General features: G+C 45.1%; 1 protein-coding gene across 7 annotated transcripts in view; it reads right to left on the minus strand.

The window, feature by feature from the left end:
- Window positions 1–27,108, minus strand: part of CLCF1 (cardiotrophin like cytokine factor 1) — a 1,651,704-nt gene that overhangs the window by 694,708 nt on the left and 929,888 nt on the right. The window lies entirely within an intron of this gene.

Here is a 27,108-nt window from a genome sequence, read left to right on the forward strand (position 1 = left end):
ACGATATAGACGTCGGGGTCAATGGGCCCCATCGGCGCCGGATCCGGCGTCGGACGACGCCGGTCCGACTCCGTGTCAGGAGTCAGAGGGGGGATGGGGGTGGCGCCTCGCGGCGCCGGCGCCGGGGACCCGACGCCGGCCGGAACCGACGGCGGAGTCACTGCGCCGCGCGGAGGCGGTACCACGGGCTGGCCCAAAGGAACCGACGCCGGAGAGGCCGGTAGACCAGCCGGCGACGAACCTGAGGGGCCCAGCGGCGCCGGGGCCGGAGCCACCGGCGGCGTCGAGGCAGGAGCACCCGAACCGCTCGGGCCCCCAGACGGGACCGACGGGCCCGCAGGCGCCGTAGGCCCCGCCGGAGGAGACCTCACCCTCATAGCCATGAGGAATGCCTCAATCTCCTCGCGCGACGCGCCTTCCCCAGGGACCGACGGGTATGGGGCAGACAGCGTCGGCGACCCACGCGGGGCCGCGGGGGTGGGGCCACCCGAACCCCCGGCCGCATCACGCGGGCGTCGGGGGGAGTCGGGGGTGCGATGACGACGCCCCGACTTCTTACGCTTACCTGACGACCCGGAGGAATGGTGGCGACTCCCGGAGCGCTCATGGCGGCTCCGCGATCGTTCCCTCGACCGCTCCCTCGACCTCCGACCGGACCGGGACCGCTCTCGACGCGGGGCCGACACTCGGAGCTCGAGAAGCTTGCGGGACCGCTCCCGCCTAGCTTTACCAGTCAAGGCCCGACAGTCGACGCAGGACTCCACGTCGTGGTCCGCGCCCAGACACCGGAGGCAGAGTCGATGGTGGTCGGTGACCGACATCATGCGGTCGCAATTGTCGCAACTCTTGAAACCGGGCATCCTACCGGCACCGTAGAAGATTTATTCACAAAAAAAACTTGGTCAAAAGACCGGAGTACTGCTCTTCGGATCTGCGCTAACTGGCGCGGAAAAAAGAAGAACTGACGTCAGCGCGCGGAGGCGGCGTCTATATACTCCAGCGACGTCATCACGGCGCACGACGCCGACGACGCGGAGCCGCAGGGGACGCCTGCAGACGACGCCTACCGACGCGCAGGGGTACTGCTACGCAAAAGTTTCCGGATCCAGACTGACGCCTGGGGATATTCTAAGGTAAGGAATCTAATACTAACCTGTTTCTTTCAGATGCAACCTATACGATATCTACCCCCATGTTTTGCATGCATTCCCTTGCCTTCCTTCTCACTCATCAAATGTGTTTCTGGTAAGAAAGCACTTTCACCCTATGCCGCATGAGGGATGAAAAAGACCTTGTGATTTTACTAACATTATCTGAATAATACACCTTCTTATAGAGGCTTGTAATCAGCCCCTCATCCATTGGGCGGTTATTGTCTCATTCAACTTTTTTTTCCATCCACTGCAGCATTAGGGATGTGGCAATGGCTCAGCCCACTTCAGGCATTGGCTAACTTCAGTGTGAGTGAGAGCATTTCGCCTTTTCACAAGGAGGACATCAACGTATGAAGTGGTTCCCCTTCTGTGTGAAAGACAGTTATAAGAATGCATTCTTTTGAAAACAAAAATTCTTTTTGATTTTAGCCACTATTTTTTTATTTTTTGATTGACGCGGCCCAACAGCTTCCCCAGCAATAAAGAGGCTGATTTGGAATTTGGAGCAGAGCGTCTTCCATCGCACTGACGAAGGAGTACTCTCACCGCCAAATTCACAGTCCACACTGCTGGATTTAGAGGTGGGTGGACCGAAAGTATGTTGACGATTGAGCCTACTCCAGCTCCATCACCGACATACTCATCCAAAGGTCTGACGGAGGACAGGCTGTCCAAGATTATCCATCTGACCGCCTGTCCAATTTAGGGAGGGCAATTAGATGGCTTTTTTGCTGTGATGTCTGTTGATTCCAAGTTTGAAAATATTGACCCCACACCATGAGAGAAAACTTCCATGGTGTGGGACTCATTACTTTTTCATTTTGCAAAAACAAAATCAAGCTTTGGGAGTTTGTTTTTGAAAAATTAAAAACAGTGTTAAAGTTTTATGGGTGGTAACTTTTAAAACATTGACAGGAGCTTCTGTTGTGATGCAGTTCCTGTCAGTTTGTGAAAGGTGGTTCAAAGGCATGGCAGACAACTCTAGATTTAGCAGGTGGAGGTCCAGCCGGATGGTATTGGCAAAGTCTAATCAGCCCCCCAAAAAGTTATAAACATGACAGAACAAGACAAGCAATGACAAAGTAAAAAAAAGGTCAGCAGCTATGCCAAATCTTTGTGTATGTTGTATACCTTGTGCTCTCTCACTCAACAATGAAGGATTTAAATCTCACTCCACTATTCACTCCAAAATAACCATGCACATGGCATGTATAAAAAAAAGTTACTATTTAGTTGGCCGAGGAGCACAGATGGAATCAATAAGTGCTGGTTCGCAAATTTCTCAGAGACAGTTTAGAGCACTGCTAGATGATGGGTGGTTCTTCGGGTAAGATAGCATCAGCGTTCATTGTGTAAGATATAAAAGAGATCAAGGAATCGCCATCACAAATGTCAACATCAACAAAACGCACAGTAAATGTAATCTAGTACCTCCCCCAGTATAGGACTATTCAATCCAAGTACGTTTTCGGTGAAGAGTCGCAGTGTGTCCCATTTCCCTGCAAGTCATTATTCCTGTTCTAAAGATTTCCCTTCAGTGAACATCCCACTACAGCCCCTTGTGACCTCCGATGTCATCCCTTTAAAAAGAACATTGACAGTATCTGATTAGCTCCCTCACCCAATGACTGCACCTTGCTAAAGAATAATTCCATATATAAGAGCATCTCTCCACTCCACCATTAAACTGAGCTCACAGAACTGATTCTTGCTTAAAGAATACTTTAATATATCCCCTTATCTTCCACCTGTCCCTTCCTAAAGATCCCATACTGACACACTTTGTGCCTCTCTACAGCCCCAGCACGTCCCTCCCTAGCTTCGAAAAGCTGTGAAGGTTCGGTCAGTCAGAACGTCTCTCCACTCCACCAGGACAAAGTACTATATAAATTCCTGTTACTTGAATCTTTCACCGCAGTCTCAATGAGTTCCTCCCTGGACATCTCTCCACAGCCCCAGCTTGCCCCATCCTGAATACCTTCTCAAAGTGCCAGACTGTCTGTCCCTGAGCCTCGCCCTTTATATCAAGCCGGTCCCTCTACAGAATATCTCACCACAGCCCAGGGCCACTGGAAATAAGCGGCAGGAGAGGACCAAATTATGGGGCATAACACGGCACATTTCTAATATTATGACTTCATTATTTCATCATTTTTAAACTCTATAATATTGTCTGGACATTTGTTGCACCTCACTGGTACTACTTTGTAACACCGAAATATAGCAATAAGCAATAGAAAGCTGAACTGTCAAATTTTGAAAAGAGCCTTCCTAAGACGCTTCATTTATAGAAACACATTTTGTTTGTTAAAATCTCCACATTATGTGGCAGATGATGGATTATGTGGCAAATACGGCAAATCTATAAATATACGAAAATCACTGAGGCCGCACATTCACATTATTCAAGTGGCCTTGCCATAGCATCAGCCTGTTGTTTACTGAAGCTCCCTACATAGTCCAACCTGACCCCTGCTTTAGAAGAAGTTGTTGCTACTAACCCTCTGGCTCTCGAAGGGTGCTTCAGAGGCTTCTGCCTCAGAGATCTCTGGAGGGAAAGGGTAAACGGAGCTTGTTCGGCAAACCACGACTCGCCTCAGACATATTGCAGCTTGCTGTGCGGTTGAATGCAGGGAAACACACATGTTGTGGGTTTTCAGGAATGAGCCCGTCTGGTGGGGGAAGAATTTACGACTCTGAGTCTTGCCATGAGAAATGAGACTGCTGCCAGAGAAAGGGTGGAAAAAGATCGTATACATCTAGCACGTGCGGAGTAAGGAAGTGAAGGTCCAACAAAACATAACTTACTACAGCAAGCAGGTGGAGCAGTGGTGCGGATGAAACAATGATATTTCTAGACTCGACACAAGACAGAGGAAAAGGTCAGAAAAGTATGCGCCCTGGTGGAGCATTAAGAAGTAGACATGGACTATGAACATGCATGATGGTTCTAAGAAGTTACACAAATTTCGCAACAGTGATTCTGATACTTGAGTTTGCTCCGTGGATGATGCCTTGCCACCTGAACAGACTCCGGTCTCTCTCGCTCTGTCTCGCTGCACCAGGGAACAGTACCAGGGCACAGGACATGGACTAATGAGAAGTCTTGTGGTCACTGTCAGCTGGGCACAGCCAACCCCAGCAGTACTGTGGGCAAAGGCAGTGGAGAAAGGATGTGGCCAAAGGACAAGTGACATGTCTAATGAACTGTGCCCAACAGACAGAACCAGCAAGAAACTATTTTGAGACCCTTTCACTTCTTGTTTGGCTCTCAGGCCCTGCTCTTACCCCTACAGTCATCAACTGACCACAGTGACCTCATGTGAGCGCCAGTTGGGTCCAAGTCATGTGATCTATTCCTCCACCCAGCCCTCTTACTTTAGGGTCTCTACTAGAATGTCCTCCTCAAACACTAAGATACAGGGTGACCAGCTAAGAGTGTCTTCCGTGGTCTCTGCTCTCTTTCGGCCTGAAACAGTCTGGAAATTGCACAGGGCCAGACCCCCTGCCCTCAACTGCCAAACAACTCCAACAGACAATTATAGTATTGATCTTAATATCAACGTCTTCTATCTATTACTGTTGCTTGAGATAGAGTTCATGATGTTCCACCATCCTTTTTGTCTTTGGGTGACTACAGCTACGCTATTAGCAACTCTGCATCTGGGCATGTATTTAATACCTACTACTGAAGTTGACTATCACTGTATTCTCCCTGTCGTATCTATATCCGCTTCCGTGTAGGCATTACAGGCCTACTAACACAAGAACCACCACTGTGGCAACCACGGCTCTTCCTGAGTTCCTCTGACTCTGCTTCTGGGTAGCGTCGTAAACACATGAATAGTGACCACTACTGTGGAATTGCAGTCATCCAAGTTCTAGGTAGGCCTTGCAGACTTAGGCCACCTATTTAACATGGCATTTGCCTCCCACCTTCCTTCCCTTTTTCCTTACCTCACACTCACTCCTCTACCTCTATTCCTTGCACACTGCCATGGCTATGCCTTTTACTTCTCAAGAAAGTTAGCTCTCACCACAGAATAAATTCCTATTCTGCCCTCAAGCCTGCTATATGTCACATTATCATTCTCTCAAGCTCAAGCATTTTCACCTACACCTCACTTACTTACTGCCTCGCCCCCTCATATCACTAGTTTTGTCCTTCCTTCCTCCAGTCTACTACTTACCCCCCTCATTCTCTTTGATTGGTCCCTGCCACCGACAAACACATCCACCTAAACCATAGGTACTCACAAACATTTTCCCAGGGGCAACAAAGTTTGGTCTTGATGTGACAGAGGGCCACAATGATGTCAGCAGTGTTGCATTTTTTGGGGGGCGGCGGTACGGAGCTTAAGGGGGAAGCAATGCATGTGCATCTAGTGGGTTAATTGCACAATGTGAAACCAGAAAACCTGGGAGTAATATCAGCTTCCCCACTTTACCAAATTGTGTGATCCTTGGCAATTGTTTTAATTTCATTTTTCCTTCTTTTTCTTCATTATCACATAAGAGGAACTCCAAAATACCGGATATCAGGATGTGTACTGTACAAAACTTGGTCCTGTGTTGGCTTTAATAAAATATAATGCTGTTTGTGCATAATAGGGCCCGAGGCCATCCTAAGAGTGTACATAACAACTGACCTGCCTCTTCATTCACCATTGGCAATGTTGTTAGTGTGTGGGGAAGAATGAATGTTTCTAAATTCATGTTTAAAACCTATCACTTAAAAAAAAATAGTTCTCAGGGCATTAATACAATCTGATGTACTAAGGTGAAATGGTTTTGCATGTTAATGAAATAAACTTTTTGAATTTTGAAGAAACCTTAGCATATTTTTATATTTTTGCTAGAAGATGGCTTTGAAAATGAAGGTGTTTATACAGTTAAGTGGTGCAGGACAACTTAGTTACTTCCTTTCAATTAACCTTTTAAATAAAGACTTGCCTAAAAATTGAAATTATTTTTTAAATGTCATTGCGGAGTTGAGTGAAGAACAACCGCTGCCAGTACTGCTGTTGCTCAGGGGGCTGCTTCAAAGTCAGGAGGGCCTCATGCGGCCCCCGGACCGTTTTTTGAGTATCACTGATCTATACCTCACATACTAGCTCACTCCCGCTCCCAGAGCACCTTCACTGTACTTCTGGCCTCCAAGCTTCATATATGCTCCTTACTTGCTCCTCTTCCCCGAGCTCCACATTACTACCCTAACTAGACTTTTCCTCACACTAGCCTCCTTCATACTCCACTAATAGTTACTTCAGCATCCACCCCTTACAGTTGAGAACCTGGCATCCTTTCCTTGATGTTAATAATCTTTGCCACGATCCACTTCAGACACCCTCCCAGATATTTGTCATTTGACAAACCTCTATCTACTTCTTGTTCTCACAATCACGACCAGCCTTCTTATCAATCACTTCACAACTCTTGCACACCCATGTCTGATATCAATATACCTACCTCTCAAGCCCTGCATACAGCAACAACCACCCTTTCCTCCCCTAACTCTCCGGTGATATCACTATAAGGTCATCTAAATGATCTTCCCCTGTTTGTAAGGCACCTTTTTGACACGCCTTTCCAATATCAATCTCTGAACATAATTTCACAATAACCACTATTCTGTCAGCAATAAACACCAACCCAGCATTTCCCAACCAACCGTCCTACATCATCAGTTTCCCCATCTGCCCTTCAGTCTGGTGCAGCGATCTCTGGGCCCGATTCACAGAATGAACTTAAGACTAAATCCTAAACTTACTACTAATTGGTATTCACAGAATGCACTTACTACTTTCGGGATTCACAGAGTGAACTTACTACTTTCGGGATTCACAGATTGAACTTACTACTTTCGGTATTCACAGAATAGATTTAAGACTACTAACTTTACGTCCGCACTCGGGCCGGAAATTCCGGCCTGGAGGCAGATTTTCTGGCCTGGAGGCGGAGCTTCCGGCTTGGGAGCGGAGCTTGCGAACCAGGGGCGGAGCTTCCGGCCCACAGGTGGAGCTTGCGGCCCAGAGGTGGAGATTTCAGCCATGGCTAAATCCCCACCTTTGAGCCGGAAGCTCTGCCTCCAAGCCGCAGGCTCCGCCTCCAGGATGCAAGCTCTGCCCCCAAGCAGGAAGCTCCGCCTCCGGGCCAGAAACTCCACCTCCGGGCCGGAATTTCCGGCCCGAGTGCGGACGTAAAGTTAGTAATCTTAAATCTATTCTGTGAATACCGAAAGTAGTAAGTTCATTCTGTGAATCCCGAAAGTAGTAAGTTCACTCTGTGAATCCCGAAAGTAGTAAGTGCATTCTGTGAATACCAAATAGTAGTAAGTTTAGGATTTAGTCTTAAGTTCATTCTGTGAATCGGGCCCTCTGTTCCATAGTCACCTCCAACCCTTATGTTAATAACCCTAATTAACTTCTCACCTTTAAACTACGATTATCATCCAGCGGCCCACTTACTCTCCCTCTCAATCACTCACATAAGATGCAGAGTCAAACTCACTGCTAACAGCTGTAGTAGCCTTTTGTGGCCCACTCATTCCACCTTCTAACCACTTCAAAACTACCCTAACACACACCATGACTGTGAAATGAAAGAAAAGTGGCGGTCAAGGCTTCTCAACCTCTTCCGCCTCATTCTCCTGTTGCTTTATCTGAACAAATAACTACTGAATACACCCACTAGACAAAATAACAAACATTCGACCATCACACACAAAATATTCCCTTCGACAAGCTATTCCTATTAAACCGCTTCACATTCTCCTTGATTAAGAAACCGGCACCACAGGTACTACTGGGTCACCTGTCCTGTAAAGCCTCACCAATTCCTTGCCGACATTCCACACACGCATACACCACCCCATTGATACACATCACACCTGCACCAGAATCGAAACCTAGACATTGATTACTAGTCAAATGCAAAACCAATGAGCAATAACAGCCAAAATATCTACGATCTAATCGCAGTGCTTGTTGTGAGACTGGCACTTATTTTTATGCATTTTACATTTACAGCGGGCAAGAGAGAGAAAAACACACGAAACTGAAAGACACACGAAACTGAAAGACGAAGGAAGAGAAATACGGAAAAACCATCATAAAGGGACAAAGCAGGAACCTGCTAGAACGAAATAAAGGGATAGGGAGTATATGGTAGTACATTAAACAGGCAATTGGTGGATTCGATATACGTAGCCCTGGTACTAGCTGCCGAATTCCAATTTCACTGACTTGTGCTTCTGAGCAGGCCTTTGAGCACCAACTCTTATTCTTTTACAAATAAAGCACTGTCTAACTGATCTAACTGCTGAAAATAGCATTGAGATGAAACTGCACCATACTCTATTCAGAGGATATCAATGCCATGCACAAAATCGTCGAGGAAAGGGCAAAACTCAAGTAAAAGAATCACTTCAAATCCCAAAAAGTGAAGTTATGTGACTCCAGGGTTGATGCCTGTAGCTAGTAAGATGTACACTTACCTTTACTTTCTCTTGTATAGACAACCACTACCAAGCAATGGAGCCTTCACAAATGTCCTCCTGGGTGCCATATCCAATATGCAAATATATGCCTTCTTGGTGACCTGAACAATTGAACTAACAATTTAACTATGCTTAACTATCTTTTTCAGTGAATTTCAATATTTTTCTTCATTTTGCAAACTCAACTGTGCATGCCTTTGGCCTAACCCTCGGCAACTGGCCAACCCCCACTGCTCAGAGCCTTCTGCGCCCAACCTGCTCAACCCACTTCGCCCAAACCGTTGTGTGTAGCCAACATCCATGTGTGCGCAGACGGGACTGTGCTCAGGACTCGACCTGCATCCGATGCACATGGGTTGGCCCATAATACTTGTCCTTTGACCAGCCCTGCCACTTAATATTTTTTTTTCACGAATTGGATGCAAGTGCCATCCCCTTAAAGCTTACCTTGTAATTATGAGTCCGATTACGGGCTTGTGAATTCACAACACCCAACTGCCATTAGGTGTCGGTGATTTGCTAATCGGAATCTGGACACACAAATCCCATGACATTTTGTCTTTTTTTAAACAAAATCAACTCTGGTGCTTTCATCCTCATCACTGGGCAGTGGGGGAGGTATAAATTAATGAATGGCCCCCTCCTTAGGTAAGAGCCCTATAATGCCTAAGGGGGCAATTATATAAACCCTTCCTGCACTTTAAAAAAAAATCTAATCAAGGAAGATTATTTTTTTTAAATTGAGACCCAGGAATGGAGGTCTTAGAGAAACACCACACTGATCCTTCCATTCAATTTGTTTTCGGTTTAATATGCTCCCTCTTTGGGGTCAGGGACACTAGATGCATGCAGGGGAGAAGACCATGGCTGCAGGGCACTGGGTCACACATAGGGGAGGTGGTGAGCACACTGATGGAATGCAGGAGAGTTTGACATACAATGGGGTGGGAGGAAAGGACAGTGCAACACACAGGTGATTCAGAACGGGGAGGGACATACCACGGGGCTAAAGTGGACCAGGTGGCAAAAAAGAGGAGGGGGAGCTCATTCTGGGGCTGCTTGGGGTGGGCAAAGAGGGACTACAGAAGGACGGGCGAGGTGTCACACAGAAAGGGTTAATGGGATGGGGACACACAGAGATGTTATGTTGCATGTCAGGTGGGGGGCGCAAAGGGGTTGCATGTGTGAATGGAACACAAAGATTCAGTGACAGGGCAGAGCACATGAACTGCAATAGAAATGGGGACAAATGGACAGCAGGGTACGGGGGCACAAACAGTGGATGCACTGGAGGCAGTGGAAAGCAGGGATTGAAGAGCAATACAATTACTACACACTGGGTCATGCAGTGTAATTCAGTAATAATTGCTTGCCTAGGGACAAAAGGAAACATTAATCACTTAGAAGCAACATTTTTTAAAGGACACAAACACAAGCAAATCAAAAGCTGTTGGTGGGAAAGCCCACAGAGTGAATAAAGCATGTCTCTAGGACAGCAAATGTGCGTTCCCTAGGCTCGACCTAAAAAAAAATCACACGACTATTCATAGTGAAATGTTTTACAATTCTATAATATTAGTTTATTAGTGAGTTAAAACCATAAACACGATCCAATCATGCAAAAGAGAAAGATTAAAAATGAATACAAAAAAATTGTCATACATCTACTACAGCCATTGGGCATCTTGTTACCAGTCACATTTTTTCACTTCCCTTCCTAACTATATAGATAAAAATGCCAAATACAGATGTTAAATGGATCGATACAGCTGGTTGAGGACTGACCTTTTCCTTAATGGGTAAAGTGCAAATTTGCAATGCAGCCAGTTGGAATGCTCATAGATAAATCGCTATAGGTAATTAAAGTGCGTGTGTTCAGGTCCCAAAGCGAGTGTATGCATAATACTAAATGGACAATGGACTACGCGTCATTAAAGTGCTAATGTGCAGATTAAAAAAAAGTGATAAGTTAAACAGCTTTTGCCTTAGCATGGGAGGATAGGGAACAGATACTACCGCAGTCCCAAGCAGCCTGTCCTTGGTGTTTACCTGCTCAAGTGGGTTTTACCTTACAACTAAGGTTTTGTTTCAGCCTAATATCAGTTTCAAGGCCCCCCTCAGGTTTACTCAACACTCGACCTATATGTGAATACATTTTCTTAAACTGGTAAAAAACTGAAATAGTCTAATATTCAACATTGTGTTACTTGGGTCCATTGACTCCACAAGTGCAGTCCTACAAGACCTGATTCCCCGGTCAAGAAACTCTCCTCTTAGTAGAGTTCTTTGTTGGGCGATCAATACTGGACAGATACATACAATGTGAAGCAAAGTGTCGATCCTCCGGTTGGCATAGATGAAAGATCCGATTATCATTTAGGCCACCCAACCTCCATTTTGACAAGGGGTCCAATGTGGGTACCTCGTCAAATCTTAGGGCCAAAAATGAGTCTTTAAATTTCCAGTGAAGAGGTGCTGTAAGCAGGAGTGATTCTCTTAGAGTAGAATATGATTTCAGCACCAGCCACCCATGAAAACGTTTGGACAAACTTTCTTTATCTGCCATCCAACTTTGCAATCTGGCCGATTTATTTACCAATTTCTTAAAAGTTTGCACATAAAGAGTTCCACAGGTCACCCAGTTCCAGCATCCTAATACTCTTTTCAAGATGTTTCTTGTGGATGCCATTTCCCCGTTGTAGATTGATCTCAGACCAGACTAGATTAGCCAGAGTGTTTTCGGCTGCCGCACACAGGTTCTGACAGAGCTTTGCAAACGCTGCAGGCCTAGCAAGGGTCTGCTTTGTAAGTAGAAATTCTAGCCGCAGCTTTTACAATTCTCTGGTAAAACACGCTTTTTAGAACATGATGACCAGTGGTCCAAAATATGTTTTGGGCAATTTATGAAGGATAATATTGTATTTCGATGGGTGATGCGGTATAGCCGTGGTCCTGGTCTGATTATTTAAGGACACACACGGTTGAAAAGAACATGAGTGTATTAAAAATCATGCCAATGATGGCGAAGAAACAACTTATGTATTACTATTACACTCACTTTCACGCAGTATAGAATCCCGAGCGAGCCATTCGTGTATGTGCAAAGTGAGATCAAATCTATGGAGCTGTGAGAACTGTTTATGAATCTCAGCTTCCGAATCAAAACATGCACACATTATGCAGTGATCCCTTAAGTCTACTTGCTCTCTTATGAAATGGCATAATGTGCATGCTTGTTTTAGGCTATAAACTGAACTATGAAAGCAGGTTATTTTTTCTGGTTTATATCATCAACGCCTGCAGTGTCATTCAGCGTCAATCAAAATTGGTGGACACAGAAGAGAATCTGGAGGCAATCTGGAGGCAATCGAACCATACTGGATTGTTTGTACATTCCATGTTCATTGCTCTCATGCCCCTACTCCAAAATTGCATAAAATTAACGATGAATGCAGAATCAAATAAATAAGAAGATAACAAACAAAAATTTGAAATGCCAGATAAGAACTATACGAGTCTGATTTAGCACAACGTGCATAGGCAGCAGCTATATCAATTTTGTGAACTAGAAGATATATATAAATGCTGCGCTCAATCAATCAGTCAGCATTTGTAGAGCGGGCACTGTCACCCATGGGGAACCTGGGCACTGAGGTGCAAGTTCTCCATCAAAAAGCCAGGTCTTGAAGAAACAGCTAGAAGAGAAAAGAATTAAGCAGAAAAAGGCAAAACAGAGGGCAGAAAAAACAAGTGAGCAGAAGAGACAAAACAGAGGGCAGAAAAACAAGCAGAAAAGGAGAAACAGAAGGCAGAAAAATGAGCAGGAAAGGAAAAAAAGAGCAGCAGAAGGCAACACAGAGCAGTTTAAGAGCAGAAAAGACCAAACAGAAGTCAGAAAAACTAGCAGAAAGGGTAAAATAGGGGGCAGAAAAACGAATAGGAAAAAGACAAAACAGAGGGTAGAAAAACAAGTAGAAAAAAGCAAAAGAGAGGGCAGAAATACAAGCAGAAACGCAAAACAGAGCAGAAGAGGTCAAAACAGACAGAAGTAAAACGAGCACCACAGGCAAAACAGAGGGCAGAAAAACGAGCTGAAAAGGCAAAACAAGTAGAAAAATATGCTGAAAAAGGCAAAAGAGAGGGCAGAAATACAAGCAGAAACGCAAAACAAAGCAGTAGAGGTCAAAACAGACAGAAGTAAAACGAGAAGCAAAGGCAAAACAGAGGGCAGAAAAACGAACTGAAAAGGCAAAAAAGAGGGAATAAAAACTAGCAGAAAAGGCAAAACAGAACGAGAAACGAGAAGAGGAGGCACAAACAGAGGGCAGCAGGTTGACAGCCGCGGTCACTAGACTGCGGGCAAGCTGCACAGGAGACCTATTGCAGAAGGAGCTGGCACGAGGACCTGCTCAAAGGGATCGTGCCGTGTCTACATTAAGTAGATCCTGGGAGTGAGGGGCACTGGGTGGAGGGAGGAAGGAAACGACAGGGAGAGGGCAAGAAACAAGCAGAAAAGAAATTACGGAGGGCAGAAAAAAGTGCGATCAGAAAAGGCAAAACAGAGCAGAAGAGGGCAAAACAAAGGGCAGAAAAAGGCAAACCGAGGGCAGGAAAATGAGCAGAAAGCAAAACAGAGCAGAAGAGGGCAAAACAGAGGGCCGAAAAACAAGAATAGGCCAAACAGAGGGCAACAATCAAGCAGACAAGGCACAAACAGAGCTCTGAAGATGAGGGATGCGGAGAAGGAGATGCATAGACAATAACACCGGCTGCAGCTCCAATCAAAACAAGCTGCCACAATAGCAGAACAGAGCTAATGGTTTGTTTGAAGGCAGCCTCTGGGAGGAGGCTGCCTCTGCCACGCAATACATGGCTATTTTCCCATTGGTCAGTCCAAAAGACTCTTCATTTTTTAGTTATTTCTGTGTGACATCTGTGTAAATGGACAGATGTGACTGTACGTACGAGCTTCATACGACGTTCAGAAATTATGTTTACGTATTAAAGTAGCAAGGCAATTCCAACTATTTCCAGTTTAGTAAGGTAGAAAATTACAAGTCTACATGGGAGTGAACAATTGAGAAAAGTTAGCAGTGTGAGGGGATGTGGTGTAACATACAGAGCTGCCGACTTTGGGACTGGGGAACCGGGTTTGAGGTTCGGCGTCGGCTCTGCGTGTGCCTACAAAAAACATGGCGATCAGAACTAATAAAATTAAACAATGGGGAATCGAAACAAAATACGGAACAGAAACACAATTTAAAATACCTACTATGGCAATGGTTGAACTCCCTTCAGTGCACGCATACAGTATCCGGGTGAACGCATACAGGAACAAAAGCCCACAATTAACAACAAAATGAGCAGAAACAAAATAAAACAAGTTTAGGAAGGCATATAAAGGAAGGAATCAAATCGATGGGTGTGATGAACGCCCATAGAGAGAATACAGCATAACTCAAAGACAACGCATGCACGCTGCCTAGGCTTGACCTAAAAAGGGATTGCAGACAGAGGGTTGCAGGGGCAGGATAGCACATAGGAGCTACAGCGGTGTGGTATACTGAGGAGTTTCAGGTAGCTCTGGAAACATAGAGGGAAAACAGGTCCTACGGGTGGGAACAGCATCTAGAAGTGTTGCAGAGGAAACAGGGGTGCACTAAGGGCCAGCAGGGGCACACATAGATGCTGCATGTTTGGTCAACAAAAAAGAGATGCAAAGGAAGACCACAAGGAAAGAGCACCGGGGGGAGGCATGGCAACACACAAAGGTTGCAGTGAGGCATGGCCACAGAGGGTAAGCAAGGGGACAGGGATGGAAGGCACAAAAGAGAGTTGCAGGATTGTGAGGGAGTGCCCAGATGGGCACCTGGGATGGCACATAGGGGACACAAGGCTCTAGTGGGGCGAGGTACACAGATGAGCTGAAGAGAGGTATATAAGGGATGGAGGCATTTAGAGGCGATGAAGGAGGTGTGCTGGCCGCATACAGGAGTTCAGGTGCAAGGAAGAAAGAACACACAGAAACTGCAGGAAGGTAGGGGCACACTCACTATAATATATTCATCCAACTAATGTCATACGTCAACACATCCACCATCATTGTGTGCACACAAGCAACATAGAACAGTGGTTTAGACTCACTAACAAGGATAGGAAGGAGTCCGTAAGCAGTTCAATAATCTTGAAGGATTGATACCAACTAAAAGCAAGGCAGATGCTAACCTATCAGCGATTTTCCTACTTTGGTACAAGGTAGCCAACAGAAAGAAACAATAGTAAGTAAGTCGTGAAGAAATTCGTGAGAAAGTAAAATAGCAAAATTCTTTGAGAGACTGAGCTAGGGCTTGTAACCCGACTACGCCACCTCCTCCTTATTTATTTCCTTAAATACCACATGAGAAATCACGTCAGAAAAAGGAAAGGAGGAAGACATATTAGATGTTTCGAGTTTCACCATGCCAACGGACGATAATGTGGGTACACCAGTGGCAATACCTGGAATTGAAACAGTAGCAATTTAGCCGGCAGAAGAAGTAACAGCAAATGATGCAGGAGCAGCGAGCAACGGTGTGGGAAATGACGGTGAGTGGAGGCAAGAGTCTGCCTCCAAGGCATCAACATTTCTCTGAAGCTCATTCTCACTCAGAGCCCTACCATTCCAATGCTCGTTGCAGGAGCCATAGGGCATGTGTCAGTCTATAACCTGAGGTAATTATAGTTGTATGGCTGGACAGAGAGCGGGAGAACTTGAATCAAACACTTGAAACGTACAACACACCCAGTGATCTAGCAATATAGCTAATGATAATTACCATCATGACCACTCCATCATGCACCCGCGAGCCATAGTTGGATTGCCTCACAAATGCCCACCTGCCCTTGCAAGAGTTATGCGACCTCGTACATAAAGATGTGTCACCATCCATATGCCCTAGTCCCCTGCTGACCTAGTGAATATCAAACAACAGCTTTCCAATATTCACGATAATCCTCAGAAAGTCCAAGAAGAGTTACCAGCTGTATTAAAATGCTATAACCCTAATTCGACAGATGAGAATTAAATGCTGTGTCTAACTGTGCCAAGTGAAATCAAAGAGTTTTAATTAGAAAAGAGTAAAAACTTCACCAGGCTCCTGGTAATGCAGCTGCTTTCAATGCTGCAAGCGAAGCACTGATAAATTATGTTATGGGTGTGTTTCCAGTCAAGACTGAAAGGACCAAAATTGATGATTGCGAACAAAATAAGAGTGAAGCTCCTGCTGAGTATCTTGACCCTGTGAAAGATGTATTTGAAAGTTATTTTGATATTGCCTGATACACAGATTTAATTTAATTTAATTTAATTGTGGGTTTATATAGCGCTAGGAATCGACTCCCGGAGGAGTATCTCCACGCTTCGACCGCTGGGGAACCCGTCCTGGCTCACCCTGAGAGATGGTCCCTGATGGGTATCTCTAAGGTGCGACCAAGCATCCCCGGCGGTCTGGGGGGGCCATTGTGAAGATGAGGCAAGCTGATGCCCAGAGTTGCTGAGTGTGGTTTCTGACTAGAGTAGGCACCGAGGCGAGAATTATCGAGTCCGCTGACCCTGGTCCACGACCCTGCCGCGTCGGGAATCGAACCCTGGTCCCGGGCCGTTCTCTACTTACGGGTCTGCCGCCTCTAACCAGTGAGCCACACTTCTCCATCCACAGAGAATGCCCATGATGCTGTTGGCAATTCTTTTTCTCAAAACGTGCAGCCGACAGTTCAAGAACAGCTTTACACCATTTACATAGGATAGCAAACCAATGGTCTTGAAGAATTCGTTTCTGTTGCTTATCACTGTATTGCAGTACAAGAAAGGAAAAAGGGGTCAAATGTATCAAAATTGATCTCTTCAAAAATGCAATCATGTTAAAAACTGCCAAAGGGAGGGAGCAAAGAGGATTGGGGTGACAGAATGATCGGGGTGAGGGAGGGTGCAAGATTGGGTTGGAGTCAGGGAAGGAGTCAAAGTGATTCGGTTCCACCCGGTTGTTCCTCATGATTTAATTGTGGGCACCTGTGACACTGGAAATTAGATTGTCCTAACTTACCCCAAATCGTCCACCACCAACGAGAACAACCTACATTTATAGAAGTCTCCAAAGGTGATATCATACCTTTAGGACACAGATTCTGACTTCTGAATTCTCTTTCTTACCTCTCTCGGGCATGTCCAGTGGGGCACATGGCAATTCAAACTCCCACTTCCCTCAAAATATCACTGATTCCATATCCATAACCCTGGACCAACCTGCCTTGTTGTTAAGCCCCACCTCCCCTGCCAACCTTCTTGGAGTGATCTGTTATGCAAACTAAATTGTATTGGTTATTGTAGTAGCAACAATGTTTATTTTAATGTACTGCAAAGCAATAGAAATGAAGGTTTAGCTGTCAATATCAAACCAAAGAATGTGCTGAAGTTGATTATGAAAATATAATGCCGAATTTTACCTCTGATGTGTTTGTTCAAGTACCTTGCTGTCCAAAAGTGCAAATTATGTGGTTTATCCTGCTCACCTGGCAAAGATTTAGGTAAATCCATAAAGAAACTTCATTGCATCCCTCAATATTCAAGAGCAGAAGTGTGAATCCAACCTGTTATTAGTGCTCTGATTAAAAGGGGGTCCTACTGCCCAGTGACTGTATGTATGTATGTATGTATGTATGTATGTATGTATGTATGTATGTATGTACTTTTACTGATTAAAAAGCCTAGTAAAGATACATCTAGGTTTAGGCAAGATCTGCGTGCCACTAAGGCTTTTGTAATACTATGAAAACAGCTTTCCTATTGTCATGAATCCTGCAACCATTTTGCCCTGCATTTCTGCCACTGCTAAATGTTTCACAGTGGTGGACCATTGTTATTTTTTCCCACTCCCCATACATTGCCAATTTCTGCAGGCCAACTAATGTGGGCCTGCTTGCTCCAAAGTTTTAGCAAATCACCTTCCATTGTCTCTCAAGTTCTACAGAAAGATCTAAACATCCCTGTCTTCCCAGGATGATCCAAGTTAGTTTAATACGTATATGACGTGTTAGTTGGCTCTAACTCCTTTGACCAATTCAAGGTCAAATCTCCTCACTAAAGAACTGAAACCCTTACCTAATATGATAATATGTGAGACTCAATGTAAAAAAAACCTGTCAACTTGCTTTAACACAGTGTAATAAAAATCCACCTTTAAAGGCCTATTGTCTTTAACATTTGCTTTTCACAAAAAATCATTCAGGCCTACTGTCTTTCTCTTAAATTTATATAATAAACATATTAGACTAAGGCATCTGAATGACAAGTTACTTACCTTTGGTAACATCTTATCTGGTAGAGACATGATCTAGCAGCAGATTTCTTACCTTTGAATTTCCCAGGCGTCAGACTGGATCCGAAAGATTTTACTTCGAGCAATACCCTGGCGAGCCAGTAGGTTTGCATTGGTCAGCTCCGCGTGACATTGTTGGCGTAGTCTCCACCGTTGTGATGTCCATATCACCTATATAGGTGCAACCTCGGTGCTGACGTCAGTTACTTTTCACGACTTTCCACATCAGGAGCGCGGAGCCATGAAGTGCACTGACATTGGTGAGGTTTGAACTGAGGCCCTGTAAGGGAACAGCCCTGGCTCTACAAACCTGTTCGCAGTGCGGGGAAGATGGGAAGGTCGGTAACAAATCTGGGCTAGATCATGTCTCTACCAAATAAGGTATTACCAAAGGTAATTAACTTTCCCAGCTGATAGAGACATCTAGCTGCAGAATCTTTACCTTTGAATATATACCAAAGCAATACCATCCCCGGAGGAGGGGCTGCGGACAAGTTGAGACCCGGAAGTTGTGCAGGGCAGAGCGGTCAAAAAGGTCGTCCCTGCAGACTTGACTGTCCAGGCAGTAGTGCTTGGTGAACATGTACAGTGATGCGCACGTTGCTACCTGACAAATGTCGAGGACTTTAACTCCACGTTGCAGAGCCGTGGCAGCATTCTTAGCTCTGGGGGAATAAGCCTAAAAGCCCTTAGGAGGCTGCTTTTTAGCCAGAGCATAGCACATTTTGATGCAGAGGATGGCACATTGCAAGATAGTTCTCTTCTGGACCGCACAACATTTCTTTGATCCAACAAAAATGCCCTTTTTGGGTCCAGACAGTTGAGTCACTACTCTTCTTTAGAGGGGTGCAGAAGAGTTTAGAAAGTGGGCAAGGTGACTGATTACCCCACATGGAATGCTGTTTTCTCTTTTGGAAAGAGAACCTAGTGTGAAGCATCAACTTATCAGGAAAGATGGTCAGGTAAGAAGGCTTGGATGACAGAGCCTGCAATTCGCTCACCATCTTGGCAGAACTTGTGGCGATAACAGCCACTAAAATGGTTGTTTTGATAGTTAGCAGCCAGAGGGACAGTTGTGTAAAGGGTCGACAGAGGACACTTCAGGAAGGTGAGAACCAAATTAAGGTCCCACTGAAGCATGACGAACAGGGCAGGTAGGAACATATAATAATATTAGTTAGTATGCTATCAACTGCCGCCGCTCAATCTCCACGCAAGAAGGCGTAGAGTTGACAGGTTTAGGTGGAGGACCATCCCCTGCTGCTGTGACAGATGATCTTCCCAAAATGGCAGCTTGATTGGAGAATCGATGCTCAATTGGAGAAGCTTGTGATACCAGACTCTCCATACCCATTCTGGAGCTACAAGAATGACTTGAGCCTGGTCGATCCCGATATTCCTGAGCACTCTGGGCAGGAGTGGTATGGGTGGAAAGGCGTATAGAATGCCTAAGCTCCACTCAAAATGAAAAGTGTCTCCGACCGAGAGCTGCCTTGGAAACTCCAACGTTCAAAACTGCTGACATTTGCGCGTTCTTGGCAGAGGAGAACAGATCTAACCAAGGCTCTCCCCACTGTTGAAAGAGACCTTGCGTTACCTCCAGATGGAGGCCCCATTCGTGATCAGCTAGGCATCAACAGCTGAGTTTGTCCACCCTGGCGTTCAGAGAACCTGCCAGGTGTTGAACAACCAAGAATGTACCCCGCTGTGCCACCCATGTCCAGAGATGCAGGGCCTCTTGACAAAGGGTCGACAGCACCAACTCGCCCTGTTTGTTACAGTACCACATGGCTGTGTTGTTGTCTGTGAACACTTGAACCAGCTTTCCCTTGATGGAAGGAAGAAAGGCTTTTAATGCCAAGTGAATCGCACGGAGGTTCAACAAGTTGAAGTGAAGTCCTAATTCCGTCGGAGACCAGAGTCCTCTGATCTCCACCTCTCCCAGAAGGCCGCCCCTCCCCAGGAGTGATGCATCTGTCACTACTGTGTGATCTGGGTGGGGAAGGGAGAGGGGTCTGCCTCTGACTCAATCACGTTGGTCGAAAACCACTGAGGGTCCTTTCTGTTCCCTCTGATCTGGACCATGTCGGAGAGATTCCCCTGATGCTGCTGCCTCCACTAGAACTTTTGGTCCCAATGCAGAGCATGCATATGCCATTTGGCATGTGTGACAAGCAAGGATTCAGGAGGGGGCTGTTGGATAATCGACTGAGTGTTGTGCTGGAAACACTCACCCTTGGGAGACTGCTGCTGCTGCTGGGCGCTGGGCTGCTGACGCCGTCAGTGATCCCTGTGGACGGCGCCAATCACCATCTCGGCTGCCGAGGGGAGGAACTACGGTTCCCAGCGTCCCTAGCGGCCGTGCACCACCACTTCCTGTCCCGCGCACCAGGAGGTGCTTAAAACCACGGAGCTCCCTCCGCGTCGCGGACGGCGCCGGGCGGAGCCCGGGCAGAGGGCGGGCCGTCTGTGGCCGTCAGTGGACTGCAGTGGTCGGGCGGGCCACCTCCCCAACATTGTATACCAAAGGTGAGCTCACTATCAGATCATTAAAATGGGCGATTGTCCTGATACCCAGGGTGTTGATACCTTCGTCTCCCTTTGTACATCTTTTGAGACACTGATAGATACAGCCTTTAATGAGATTGTGGAGACCGAGAGGAGGTTCTCCATGGGTCCATTTACTTTCAATACTAAATCGAGTGATACAAGCAGCACTAGCTGTACAAATGGGAATATACACATAACCCCTGCAGTTATTGTGGTCAAACCGTCTCATCCTCCTGTTAATGTGCCCACCGTCTTGGACGACGAAAATACTGTCACTTATATAGCACCAGACTCTGCCTCCTTAACACCAGCTGTTGTTATCCCAAACACGGTATCGATACCAACACCTCCTGTATCTTCATTGATTGATATCGTTCCTACTAGTACTATTGCTTCCCAGGCCGACGTTATCATCGTGGATAGCATGGAAGAAAGCAACAATCAGGGAGGGGGAAAACGCAAAAGAGGTTCTACTAAGCACGGTGCCAATAAAAGGAAACAACCTATAACCCATAAGAATCAGCCGACACCACAAAGCCTGTGGAACAAACAAAAAATCTCGGGGCTGAAACTGGTGTTATTACGGAGGACAAAGATTTATCAGACACGGACAGCACTGCTGCAGTTTCCATTATCCACTCGAGTGGGAACTATAATTCTGTATGGACCCAAACTACAATAATGGGAGATAATTATAATCTCTCAAAACAAAATGTGAATCTCATAGAAACTATAGTGGACACTGTTTTTAATCGGTTAGAAAAGCAAATGATCGGCAAATTTAATGACGTTTTTAAAAGACTTGACAGACTAGATAACCTGGTTAAAAATGGAGAAACAAAAAGGAAGGGGTCCGTCATTCTGGATCAAATTAGAGCCGACCGTCTCCTAAAAGAATTGGAATCTGTAAATAACATACTGTCATTAAAGAAACAGGAAACTACCACCATTTTGGGTGGGGCTATGAGTAATCTTGGAACTTTACTGCCGCCTATTGCATTATCTACTACTCAACCCCGACCCTCTAATGGAGGGTTAAACGCGACAACATCCAATTTACCTATTAAACCTACACCTACACCTGCTCCAAGGAAAAATATCACCCCCACTATTAGCAACAACATCGCTGCCAACCGTAGTAATGGTCCAACTCAACCTACTATAGCATCAAGACCAAAGGTTGCTAATAACAATGAGGGTAACGGCCAACAAGGGTCAAGCAAACCTCTTAAACACCAAGGGCCTGCCTTACATCTGACCCCGGATGCATGCCCTTTTGTTTTGGTCCTTGCAGGTGTACCGCCTTTGAGGGAGGACCAGGGGGAATCATGGGTGCAACTGCGTAATAAAAGCATAGACTGGCTGACCAAGCATAAAGGCGTTGGATATGAGATCTCCAGAGAGATTCTATCAGTCCGCAGGGTGTCGTGGGTCGGGCCCCTGATTAAAGATAAAGAAGGTGATTGTATAGTCCTCAATTTTCAAAATCCAGGGACTGTGAGAAACCTCCTTAGCAGGGATGGTAACTGTTCCGCCATTTCTACTGTTGTTACTATGTTACCTCTGAGTTATTTCTACAGACAAATGGCAATACAATCCCAGCCCCCTTTCATGCGACCTCAACCTTACTCAAAGCAGTTTCAACCATCACCTATGTACTGTCAGCAACCGCCCATGCAATTTCAACCTTCCCCATTCCAATTTAAGATGTTTAACAGATTTGCACCCTTGTCGTATCTGGATATGCAAGATTGACCTTCCCTGACTAACCTTGCTGCATCATTCTTGTTACCAAACCCAGAACCGCAGGTTGCTCCACAAGCTTTGCCACGGACTGTTCCGAGTCAAAAACCTTCGACTCATAGACAACCGTCCTTGGATTCGGAACTATCCCTTGTCAGCTGGAATATAGCAGGACTAAAATCCAAGCTGAAAATTGGAGAATGGATAAATTGGGTTGATAGTAACTGTGACATACTAATGCTACAAGAAACCTGGTGTTTAACGGAACCAATAATGGAGGGATTTTGTTGTTACAACGTAAAGGCTTCCCCCTCTAATATGGGTCGGCCTAGTGGGGGCCTATCCATTTGGTCCAAAATAAAATCCGGGGTGCAAACTAAATTGATCCCCACACCGGGTAACCATTTTATGGCTATGAAGTACATTAACAGAATGAAATTGTGCATTATCAATTTTTATAATAATGATTTTGTAACTTGGCCTAATGTTAATTTTATTTTATTGTTTACTTTAATTGACGATATTATGGAAGGCCATAAGTACGGGCCTTTTGATGGTATCTGCATCGGAGGGGATTTTAATGCCCATATGTATCGCAGGAGCCCACCGTGTAAAAACGGTGAGGAGCTGAAAAACCATCTAGCATCCCGTGACCTAGTAAACGTAATGGAAATTGCAGGTTCCAGTGCAAATAGCATAATAACACCTACTTTTATAGGTCATGGTTGTGCTTCTACGATAGACTACATTTTCACATGCCCAACATTAAGTGATATAATCATAAAGGCAGAAGTCATCTGTTCCGCTTACAGCGATCATTATCCGCTCAGAATATACCTACATATTCCACAGACCTTGAAGGTTGTAGCAAAGCTAGAGACTGGACTACAAAATCTGGCATTGTCCACCGACAGGTTAAGACTAGTATGGAAAGGGGTGGATACTAAAAATATTCTAGCAAGAGTAATTAAAAAACAACCGGAGATAGTAGAGACCTGTCTGTCACACACGAGTTCTGGTAGAGATGTGGTTGATGCTTTTGGCAACCTATGTGGGGCAATTAAAAGAGAATCTTCAAAACCATTTAGGCAGAACACAGCTCGTGGTCCCCGCTGGTTTGATTTGTCCTGCTCTAAGGCCAATAGGGACCTGAGGGCTGCTTTAAAAACTAATCCTAGGGATGTTTTAATTGTGAGGGAACTAAGATTAAAATACAAAATTGCCCTACATATTAGATCTGAGGCTTTAGTGATTAATCACTGGGAATCTCTTACGCGTACTGCCTCATTAAAGGATACCACAGGTTTTTGGAAAGAGGTTAAGTCCTTAAGATCTTTTGGCTCTAGCATCAACCCAATTAATTGTAACATAACGGGTGAGGCATGGGTAGAACATTTTTCTCAAATTTATGCTACATCAGATACTCTTTTAGACATTGTTCCCCTACCCAATAGCGCTGAACCTCTGGCCTTCACACTAATGGAGGTCGAGGATGCTATAACTGATAGCGCCAGCAACAAAGCCCCCGGCCCTGATGGTCTTTCTATTGACCAGATTAAATCAGAAATTAACTTTTGGGCCCCCCTGTTATGTAACCTATTCAATAATTTGTGTAACAGTTCAATCCCCGAATCTTGGTCTAACAGTGTCATCGTTCCGATATTTAAAAAAGGCGACAGGTCGGACCCCGCCTGTTACCGTCCGATCTCATTGATCGATAACACGTTAAAGGTTCTTGGAAGGGTAATTTTTAAACGGATAAGGAATTGGGCAGAGGACAATAATGTGCTCCTTTGTAGTCAATTGGGTTTTAGAAGCCAAGTAGGCACAATCGAACAATGCCTAAACGAAAATCCCCTCTTTATCTAGGTTTTATGGATTTGAGTTCCGCTTTTGATTTTGTTAATCGTTCTAGGTTGTGGTCACTTTTGCTTGATTATGGTTTGGATGACTCACTGGTGTATTTTCTTTCTGACTTACATCGCGATTTAAAGGCGAGAGTACGAATTAATAATGATGGCGATTTGTCCAATTGTGTTTTAATTAGCAGAGGAGTTAGACAGGGCTGCGTACTTGCCCCACTGCTTTTTATTTTATATATTAATGGGCTGAGTAGCACTCTGTGTAAGATCTGTAAGGATGTCCCAATTATAAATGGCTCCCCCATTACTACCTTACTTTATGCGGACGACGCAGTATTAATGGGGCGCACGCCGAATGCTTTACGTATTTTAATATCTGGGTTTGTAGCCTTTATGTCAGATCTTGGTTTAAATACCAATTTTAAAAAATCCTTTATCATGAATTGCGGACCAAAAAAGTACAATATTACTTCAATTAAATCTGGCAATAATATTTTTAAATGTACCAACACTTTCCCCTATTTAGGGCTGTTGTTTTCCAACTCAGGCTCATGGCAGCCTCATGCTGCCCATGCGAGGAATAAAATTAGTAAGTCAATTAATTCAATTTTATCCCTCCGACAACCCAAATTGGCTGATGTTGTGACACCCTTGCTTAACATTTACGTACTCAATGCCAGCCAACTGGGACATATGGAGCAGAAGTGTGGGGTTATTCTAACACCTCGACTCTCCAGTTGGAGGAAAATAGATTTTGCAGGAGGGTGTTGGGGGGAGTTCCCAGTGCCCCTACTTTCATTTGTCACAACGAACTGAGGTTGCCATATATTGTTGATTTCATAAGGTCCAGGCCTGCTCTTTTCTGGATCAAAATATGGTTAAATCCGGCAGCATCCTTAACGCGCAGCATTATATCTGACTGTTTGTTAAGTGATAGATCCCATCACATTCCCTGGTTAAATGCAGTCAAAACTAGCCTGCAGAGTGTGGGTCAAGGTTCTTTATTTAGTTCCCCCAATTCTATTGAACCCGCCCACAAGAATAATATCAAACGGGCATTGTTTGCCTCATATAAAGAGGAACGTATGAGCTTAGAATCCAGTAAACCTGCTGTCATTAGATATCTGCGTATTATTGACCCAGGTAGTGATAATCTGGATAGTTTTTACAGATACCTATCAACACCATTAGGGAAGTGGAATCGGAGCCTTTTGTTTAGGTTTCGGGATGGAAGCATAGTAAATTTGCTTAGCTTCCCCCTTGGCTATAACAAAGGACTCGAAGAATTGAAATGCCCCTGTCCTCATGGTGGAAAACAAAGTCTGTTGCATTATTTCTTCTTTTGCGGCCATTACAAACTGTATACTTGTAAATATTTAATCCCGATTCTCCGCAAATATAACCTCAGAGACTACAATCTTGCATTAAAATGTTTCCAAATGTTGCACATTGATGATGTTATATATACTGTAAGCTGCTTTATAAAAGCTTGTGTGAGATCGAGGGCCACTATGGAATATGGATAATGGATAACAGTATTGTGTAACCTGACGCATCCCTTGCACTTTATTAATCTGCTGCTAATTGACTTTAGATTTAATTGTATATGTGTTTGCATATAAACGATCATTTTTGGAAAACATAAACTGAATTTGGTTATTATGTATCCCAGAGATTATTGTCCCTATTTTTACTATGTATTTTGCACTTTATATTGGTACATTGCACTTTATGATATATATGCTGCTTAGGCCCTATTTTATAATCTGTTTTTAATTTTTTAAACATGTTTTTAATTTGTTTTTAATTGTATTCATTCTGTATGTACTTTTATGGATGTACTAAAATCCGAATAAAGATCATTTGACTTGACTTGACTTGATTCAGGAGGCCATGAGGCCCAGCAGTCTCAGAGTCATTCTCAAAGAAATCCATGATAGAGGCTGAACGCTCGGTATCATAGCCTGAACATCCAGGACTTGCTGCTTGGGTGGATAGGCCCAAAAGTACACTGTGTCCAGAACTACTCAGATGGAAGGGAGCATCTGAGAGGGAGTCAGATGTGACTTCGGCAGGTTGGTATTGAACCCCAGCGAATGAAGAAGGTTCGCCGTAGTCTGGAGGTGGGAGACAACAGCCTGGGGCGAACTCGCCTTCAACAGCCAGTCATCGAGAAGGGCGAAGGCTGGCACGCCTGCGCTGCTCAGATGAGCTGTGCCCACTGTCATCACCTTGGTGAACCCCTGAGGAGCACTGGTAAGGTCAAAGGGGCACACCGTGAACTGACAGTGCTCGTGGCCTACAGTAAACCATAGGTAGCGTCGATGAGCTGGCAGGACGGGAATGTGAAAATAGGCGTCCTGCAAGTCCAACTCTACCATCAAGTCTCCCGGGCCTAGGGCACACAAGACCTGAGCCTGATTAAGCATCCCAAACTTTTCCTATTTGAGGAAGCAGTTGAGGAATCGCAGATCTAGGATAGGGCGAAGACCCTTTTCCTTCTTTTGGACCAGTAAGTAGCAGGACTAACAACTTCAGCCTACTTCTGGCGCTGGTGCTTTCTCTATGGCTCCCTTGGCCAACAGTCATGACTTCCTCCTGAAGCAAAGTCAGGTGATCCTTCATCAGTCTGTCATAAGTTGGAGGCATGGAATTAGGGGTAGTCTTGAAGTGGAGGAAGTAGCCCCTTCAGACTATCTGTAGAACCCACCTGTCTGACACTATGTTTTGCCAGTGATGGAGGTGATGGCTGATCCTGCAACCAACTGGCCGCCCATGATCTTGAAGTACTGGACTAGGAGGGTTTAGACGCTGAGGTTGCAGGGGGGTGGTGGATTGACCTGACCACTGGCCGCCTGACCCAAGGGCTCGGAACAAGCTGGGTCACAGCTGTGCAGAAGTTGCTGAACCTGTGCAACCTTGTGGCTGTGGTATGGCTGGCGTCCTTC

This window comes from Lissotriton helveticus, chromosome 1_1 (genome assembly GCF_964261635.1).
Source record: "Lissotriton helveticus chromosome 1_1, aLisHel1.1, whole genome shotgun sequence".
NCBI lineage: Eukaryota > Metazoa > Chordata > Amphibia > Caudata > Salamandridae > Lissotriton > Lissotriton helveticus.